Here is an 8,702-nt window from a genome sequence, read left to right as displayed (position 1 = left end):
ATCGTTAGTGTCACAGGCATGAATGAGACATATCTCCTAAATTTTCTTAACACTCACTGTGACTCTACAGAGTCCCAACTTAGAGAAGTTCAGCTCACTTGAGTTATAAAGAAGATGAATGGGCAAATAGCTTGGAGAAATTTATGAATTTATTTGGCATCCCCAAAATTAAGTTTCCCCTAAGTGAGAGGCACTTCAATAGGTGCTTTGTTAGGAAATAAGGAAAAATGAAAGCCAGTGAGTTTCACAAATATTTTTTAAATTACAAAACGAGTAATAGTTAAAACCCATGGGGGGAAAGAAAGAAAGAAATGGTGGAATAATGTAAGTAATCATGGAAATGGGAAACAGAAAAGAAAAATCGAGAATGTAAACAAAACTAGCAGCTGATTCTTTACAAAGAAAAAGCTAGAAATCTGAAAATAATCATCAGAAAAAAGATGCAAAAATGGAATGCAAAACGAATAATAATAGCTACAGACAACATGAATTTAAAAGCATAAAAGTTTGTGATGAACAAGTACAGACAAAACTCACTTTACACAATAGTGCAGAACCATACAAATGAGTGCAAGCTGAAATCATGCAAAGCAATCTTAGTGATCAATGGGGAAAATTACAATTGTCCTATAACCTTTGAAAGTATTTGTTAAAACATTAAAAACTCTCTTATAGTCAATTATAAAAGTACAGGGAAAATTCAAACAAAGCAAAATTAATATGTTTCAGTGCAATTTAGAACACTAGAAACATTGACAATTAAAATGTATTTTTTTGTAAAAAAAAAAAAAAGTTGTGAGAGAACTTTGAACATGGCTCTCCTTCTAATTCTCGTTGCACAACTTGATATGGCGGAACAGTTTTTCTATACTTTGGCAAATCGCCATGCTCATTTGTAAGTTTGGATTAGCTTTCAACATTTTATCTTTTGCATTTTCAATGTGTGAAGTATCTCTGAGAGTTCCTTTAAGATGAAGTTTCCCTTGGTGTCACTTCTCCTGAGACATCTTTGTCCTTTTTGGCCCAATCACTTTTCTCATTTATGTCGATAAATTTAATCTTTGCTGAGTTCGTGTCTGCATATCTAGTGCTTTTTTTTTTTTTTTTTTTTTTTAAGTTCAGTGATCTCTGAACGTTTTATTGGCCTCTTGTACCCCCTCCCCCAAGGGGTGTCCTGATTCTGCTACCTTAGCACCTCAGAAGTTTGGTGTCATTGGCCTCAAACACCACTTGGCTGTCTACAGTCCTGTGCGTGGTGGTCTTTTCCATGGATTGCATGGAGTTGCTGTCCAGGGCGTCACCCAGATCAAAGTCTTTCCCTTTACCCATCAGGTGACAGTAGGTGGAGGTCTTGGCCTGGAGCTTGACCTTGATAGTCAGCAGGGCCTCTCTCTTGTGGGTCTGGCACTGCCACTCTGCCCACATTGGGCCAACTATGACTCTAGGTGCACCAGGCTCCCTTTGAGTTTTTCTACATGCACGGCCTCCCTCAGGCTGTGGTCCACACTGGTCTTCAGATTTCTCATCGAGTCCAAGTTGATCTGCAGTGACTGGCCTGTACTCTCAGCTCTGGGAGTGTCATCTCAGCAGCTCCTATCTCAGCAGTCTGTGAGATGACCACTGGGGTGCTCTCCTCAGTCTCCAGGGACCAATATTTGTTTATCTCTCTCAGTTCTTTTCAGCCAGCTCATCATACTGGGTACATATCAGCCATGATCTTGCTCAGTTCCTGGGGTTTGGGGGCATCGAACTCAACAGTCAACCCAGAGGTGGTAATCTGACTTGGTCGACCGTTTACTTCCTCCTCATGGTTCTTCTTCATGAAGAGCAGCTCTCCCTTGACAGCTTCTATCTCTGTGTCCAGTTGCAGCCGAGTGATTTCTGTGTCATCAATGAGCTTTCAGAGCCCATTGATGTCACTCTCCACAGACTGGCACATGGCCAGTCCTGTCTCCGACTTGACTTTGAAGTCATCAGCAGCAACATGAGCATTTTCAATCTGTAGAACAATGTGGGTGTTGTCCACAGAATTTGCAAAGATCTGAGCCCTCAGGTCCTTAATTTCTTGAAGCAATGCCCCAGTCTCGGACCTGGGGTCTCCTCTTCTCCAGGTTCCCGGATTTAGCTTTCCAGTTTCCTATTATCAGCCTCCAGGCTCCTCACCCTCTCCAGGTGGGAGGCCAGGTGGTCATTCAGGCATTTCATAGTCTCCTTCTCAGTCTGGAAGCCCCCTATGCCTACCAGACCCCCATCCATCCCCATGGCTAGGCTCCCGAGCCACCAGCTCCCCTGGACTGTGGTGGAGTGGGACATGGAGATCTGGGTCCCTAAGCCCCCTGAATCTGTATACATTCTGAACACGCTGCTGGCGGGCCAGACATGGTGGTTGGGCCACTGCACAGAGCCTAGGGTACAGTGTTGGTGGAGAAGCTGGAGCGGGTCCTGAAGCTTGTGTCTTTCAGGGAGGAGGGCAAGAGGCTAGGGCTCAGGTTCCAGCTGCCTGCATATCTAGTTTTTGAAACAGTGGCAGTATCAATATTCCCAAGGTTTGGTAATTCTTTTATAACAACTCCAATTACATTCGATTTAAATTTCACTTTTATCAGTATCACTTTCCATGTTTTTGTAGCACTTTTATCTTTTTTGGCGAACTCCCTCTTTCTATTTCCTTATTTGAGTTTATTACTGGCCGCACAGCTATATACATTATTGTCTGTTTGTGACATAAATGGATAGCAGAGGTACAGTACGAATAAGTGACAGACTTTGGAAGAGGTGATGATGGATCACTAGTCATGATACACATCTGTTATTTGTGTAATGACATGTGAATTGAAGAGCTAGAAGCAAAGTTCATATTTTATGTGATTACTCAAAGATAATATACCATGGTAACTGAAATCTGAGCCATGTGATTGGAGGAATACAATTATACAACTAAACCCTAGTAAGTGAAATTTTCTTATGTCAAAAGAATGCAAAGTGAGGACTCCCTGTACATATTAATCAATTTGAAAATATGGAAAAAATATCCGAAAAAATATAAAGTGCTAAAATTGGCATGAAAAACAATAAACCGTTTGTCTAAGTCAATAGGTATTAAAGAAATTAAAACTGTGTTCAAACTTTAAGGCCCAGATGCTTCTACAGTGGTGTTAAACACTTGCTTTCATGCGACAACCAAAAATACAACAAAACAAAAATCATAGTTTCTATGGAACTAGCTGAAAGCATCAAATACAAGGAAACCTTGATGAACTGAACTCCAAAGTGGAGCAAAGCAAATACACATAAGTGAGCAGAGAGTGACAGTGCTCTCATACCTTACTTGTGCACCTGGCTCGGATGTGGGTTGGCTTTATATATAGACAGAGAGACATTACAGATTGTAAGAGGAACACAAAACTAATTTTGGCCGAAATTGAGAAGCTAATTCTGACATTACGTGGAATTGAAAAGAGCTATATTAGCCAAAACAACTTTGAAAAAGAAGAAATAAAGGACATATTATAGATTTCAAGAACTGTTATAAAGCTACAACTATCAAGAGAGTGCTTTTTACTTTTGTTATTTTTATTTGGTAAACATAGACATATACTTGAACAATGAAACTGAAAATAGAGTATAAAAGTAAATAAACAATTATATGGCCAGTTAATTTTCAGCAATGTACCAAAGCAATTCAATGGAAAAAGAACAAAGTTTAAAACACACTGTGTTGGAAAAACTGGATAGCCATAAGCAAAATAATTAACCACAACCTTTCCTCATACAAATTTCAAAATTAAATAGAAATAGATCACAGAAATAAATGCTGGCAGTAAAACACTAAAACTTTTATAAGTAAACGTAGGAGAATATCATAGTTATATTGAGTCTAGCAAAGATTTCTTAAACGTTACAGTGAAAGAAACAAGACATTAAAAAAATAATTTGACGTGAAATTTAACTTTTGTTCCTTAAAATCTGCTGCTAAGGTAATGAACGTGAAACAATGAGCATTGTTAAGTGATAATGAACAATGAAAATATTCTCATAACATGTCCAACCAAAAAAAGTGTATCTAGGATATGTAAAAACTGTCACCCAATTATAAGAAGACTGTAACTAAAAAAAAAAAGAGTAAAAAAGTTAAAAAAAAAATCAATAAATTTTAGCCGATACTTTGGTAAAAAGATACTTGGATTTAAAAAATGCAAGATGTTAACGTTGTCAGACAGTAGGGAAATGAAATTAAAACTCACAATGTGATTTTACTACACACACACACAACACAAAAGGGCTGAAATTTAAAAGAATGACCTTACCATGTTATAGGAAGAATGTGGAGGAACTAGAGTTTGCATAAACTGCTAACAGGATTGTAATAGGGTACAATCATTTGGGAAAAGAGTTGGAAAGTTTCTTACAAATGTAAGCATATATCTAAAAATGTAAGCATATATCCATTTTATTCCAAAGTATTTAGTGAAGAAAAGTAAAAGCATCTGCTCACATACAAACTTATTTGTATTAACAAAAATTGGAAATAATCCATATGATCACCAACAGTTGGATGGATGAACAAATTGTGGTATATTCATACAATAAAATATTGCTAGAATGAAAAATGAACTACAGATGCATGCAACAAAATGTGTGCTTTAAAAAATAAATATGCTGAATGAAAGTAGTCAGGAAAAATGAGTCTCTACTGTGTGATTCCATTTAAATAAAGTGCTAGAAAACACAAATGAGTCCACTGTGACAGAAAGCAGATCAGTGCCTTAGAATGAGGGAATGAAGAAGGGAGCAACAGATTACAATGGCACCCAAGGAAACTTTTGGGGGTATGGATATGCTATTGTTTTGGGTTTAGCGGTGGTTTCACAGGTATATACATATGCTGAAACTCATTCAGTTGTATACTTTAAATATATGTAGTTTATCATACATCAATAATACTTCAAAATATTTATTTAAAATATAGACTGAGATTGTAAAAGAAGAAGCAGAATGAGTCTTATAATAGTGCACTATCTATGTAAGTTAAAATCAATTTCAATATAATAATGCAAAATTTCCAATAACGGACCATACTGATGCACAAAAAAACTCATTTATATGATTTATGGAATGGAGAATGACACAAAATTTAGATTAGTAAATATAAATATCAAAAAGTATACATATGTTCATGTATGAAAGAAGTTATTTCACAAATATGACAATTATGAAATTAAGAGTATATTTTACTCAGCTCAAGGTCCAATATTAAAACTAGAACAGTAGCACTTACTGTAAGTAAATCTTCCTAATTCTGAAATTTCTATTCTTTCCAAATGTTAAAGATGCCATGATGGTAAGCCTTGAAGTATTTCTCAATTAATTTAAAGTTCATTCAACAAATATTTATTAATATCGCGTCTTCCGTAACAGTCACCACGCTGGAGTCCATGATGTGTGGAATGGCTATGCTTCTTGCTGATATCACAACTTTATTTGAGTGCAAAAAGCAAATTGTAAACATGTTCTTTCCTGTTTCAAGACCTTCTCACTCCTGCTATTCTTATGCTTGGATTTGCATTCCTTTTGTTTTTCTGCGCAGGCTAATACCTAGTCTTTCTGGTTAGACTTAAACAACAGATCCTCAAAGAAAGTGACCCACGACCCAGTCTAAACAACATACTCTACACGTCCTGCTTCTTGCTGTTTGTCTCCAGCATTGCCCTCTCTTTCCTTCCTTACCTGTTTGTCTTCTTTATTGCAAACTCCACAAGGGAATTCCACATTTACTAACATACAATATCCAGTGCCTTAGAAACTGGCACGCAGCATTCACACAATGGATTATTTTTGAGTAAATGCATGAAATATATCAAAACATATAAAATTAGGTACTCATTTATAATATGTAATTAATTTTATATGAATTTTAACATTAGGTACTACTTAGAGATGAATAAGCTAATCACAAAGGAAAAAAAGTATATTGTAATTTTGAACAATGGTGGTGAAAATTGTACAGCAGTCAAAGTATTGTTTGGGAGGTATAATTTATTTTTTCAATAGGAGATAATCCAGGAATAAATGTACATTTTCTGAGGTCAAAGTTAACTTGAGGATAAAAGGAAAAAAAAAAAAAAAAAAAAAACTTAGGTAAAAAGTTAAAAGGCACAGCTTCAAGAAATTGCAATAAATATTATCATCGATATGAGAAGTTTTGGTTTTTTTTCTCAGCAGATGATATAGTGGACCAAAATACACTTCTGACTGGTAAGGTTAATACTCATAAATGAGAAAGTGTTTAGATACAGAACCGAGAAACTCTCCCTCACAAATATTTTGATATTCTTGTGATTTTGAGATTCCTAGAATTTTAAAAGCACAACCACATACTGAGTAGTACTTCACACATTAAATATGCATTAGCTTAGCAATATTTACGATTCAATTCTGTTACAGGAATCTGTAGACTCTGAACAAAAGTATTTCTCTGTAGACACATTCCCATCGAGTGTCTCTAAATGCCTATTTTTTTTTTTAATTCCTACACAAATTAAGTAGCTTAAAATTCTAATTTTCTGATATGGTGATTGTGGCCACTGTTTGTGAATTTTATTTTAATATAATTTTCATTGTATTATAGCAACTGAGTTTCTAAGTGTGGCAGTCATATTTCATTTTCTAAAAGAGCATAATAAATGCTTTGTTAAACTGGAATGTTAGAAAAATTTATTATACTCATTTTATATCAACTATTAATTTATATCAATAAATATGCATGCACATGCTTCCATGTACATATGCTAAAAGCAATAAGTCTGTTTCTAAATTAGATATACTAAAGAACCTAAAAAAAAATGGGTGTGGACACACACACACACACACACACACACACACACACTCACATTTATATGCAATCTGTGCAGAGTCAGTCCTTATTCAGCAGAAAAATCTGTTTCATTAGAAAATAAATGAGAATAAAGTTACAAAACCAGTGGAAAGATAAATGGTTTTAAAAACCAAACAATGAAAAATACATTTGCTGCACATGGTTACTGCTTGGCTCCTTGAAGCAACCAACCAGACCCTAAGCACGATCAGATAAATATCACTTACAGTTTCAATTCAACACAGATTTGGTAATACTGTAAGGAATCACAATTATAATTTAATTTTATTCCAACGTATAGAATGTTTAAAAATTGCTAGGAACAATTGACAAAAGATAGACCTCTACCCCTCCTTGTGTTGAACTGGCATTGCTTCAAGAGGATAAGTGACATAAACGTGAGAATCTTGGAAGGATAAAATATGTAGATACATATTTCATAGAGAGATTTTTAAGTATGCGTGTGACAGCAAAATCTTAGCATTTCATATGGCTTAAAAGCATGCAGGTTTATCTACCCTGTGTAGCTGCTTCATTTTAATTGAGACATAGGGAAAGTTTCTGATTGGGTACTTAATAGTCCTAACAGCTTGCTATTCTAGATAAATTCAATTACAGTAAATGTGGCAGTGTTAGTGGCCTAGCCCTGCTCTCCTGAAGGACTGGCACAGACACGCTGCGTTTTACAAAATGAATACTTAATGATTTTCACTTGATAGAGATGAAAAAATGTATCTCAACAGTGGCGATTTGCATTATAATAGATGTTGCCCTTAGAGGTGGGCGAGATGGAGTAGAAAGTAGATTCTTTTATACTTATTTCAATGTAAACAAGTAACTCGGATGGATTTTAAAAATAAAAATGTTTCCTAAGTTTTGTCTTATTTCCAGAATGTACTTTGAAAGGTCTGGCCCAATAACATGGACTGAGAGCAAAACTACTCTTAGATTCAAGAGTGCAGAACAACACACTATTTATTTTATGTTTAAAGAAATCTACATATTATATGGAAGAAATCACGGGTGTGGTAAGCATGGGTTAAAAATGTCCTTTTCTTTATGTAGGCGGATTACCTGGACAGAGAAAATTATTGTTGGTGGGAGATTATAGATACATGTAGTCCAAGAGGATGAAAACTAAGAAGGATACCAACAAATAAATACAATTCAACATACAGGTGTTTTGTTCTTGTTTTTGTTTGTTTTGTTTTGTTTTTTTTTCATTTTGATACTAGACTTTACAAGGAAATTTGGTATGAAAAAAGAATACTGATAATCTCAGACCTCAGAGATATTGCTGTCAGAGTAGAGCTTTTACACAGTTCAGAATAAACATGCACATATTCTTATCGCTTTCCATAGACTGGAAATTTCTTGAATACAGGAACTGTGCTTTACTTAACAGAACTTTGTATTTTGTATCCAGGCATTAGGAGGTATTGAAAACATGTTTGAACACCTTAAATTATCTACACAATCTGGGTACTATGATTTTGAATGCAATACACTGATCATTTCATATTAAATATTCATCTGTGTACGTACCTGTTGTATTTGGCTGGGCGTTATTGACCAGCACGTGCTGAACATTCATCATCTGTCATTGATGTATTACTGAGTCACTATGTCACCCAAACTCATTGGGCAGGCTTTGATTTAGACATGGGGGAAACAGAAATTTACAAAATGTATAAAACTCATAAAGCTTATGTTTTAGTGGAGAAAGCAGACAACTGATAAATTATAGAACTGTTGAGACTTGGTGATGTGATGATGTGTGAAGCAGGATGAATGATAAAGAAGGATAGATCGGAGAACGTTTGATTAA

The 8,702-nt window shown here is 35.3% G+C and overlaps 1 pseudogene; it reads right to left on the bottom strand.

The window, feature by feature from the left end:
* Positions 1-1,188: 1,188 nt before the first annotated feature.
* Positions 1,189-8,468, bottom strand: LOC117021617 (keratin, type I cytoskeletal 18-like; annotated as a pseudogene).
* Between the last annotated feature and the right edge of the window lie 234 nt (positions 8,469-8,702).

The sequence above is a fragment of the Rhinolophus ferrumequinum genome, chromosome 4 (genome assembly GCF_004115265.2).
Source record: "Rhinolophus ferrumequinum isolate MPI-CBG mRhiFer1 chromosome 4, mRhiFer1_v1.p, whole genome shotgun sequence".
NCBI lineage: Eukaryota > Metazoa > Chordata > Mammalia > Chiroptera > Rhinolophidae > Rhinolophus > Rhinolophus ferrumequinum.
This window is presented reverse-complemented; position numbering and strand designations above follow the sequence as displayed.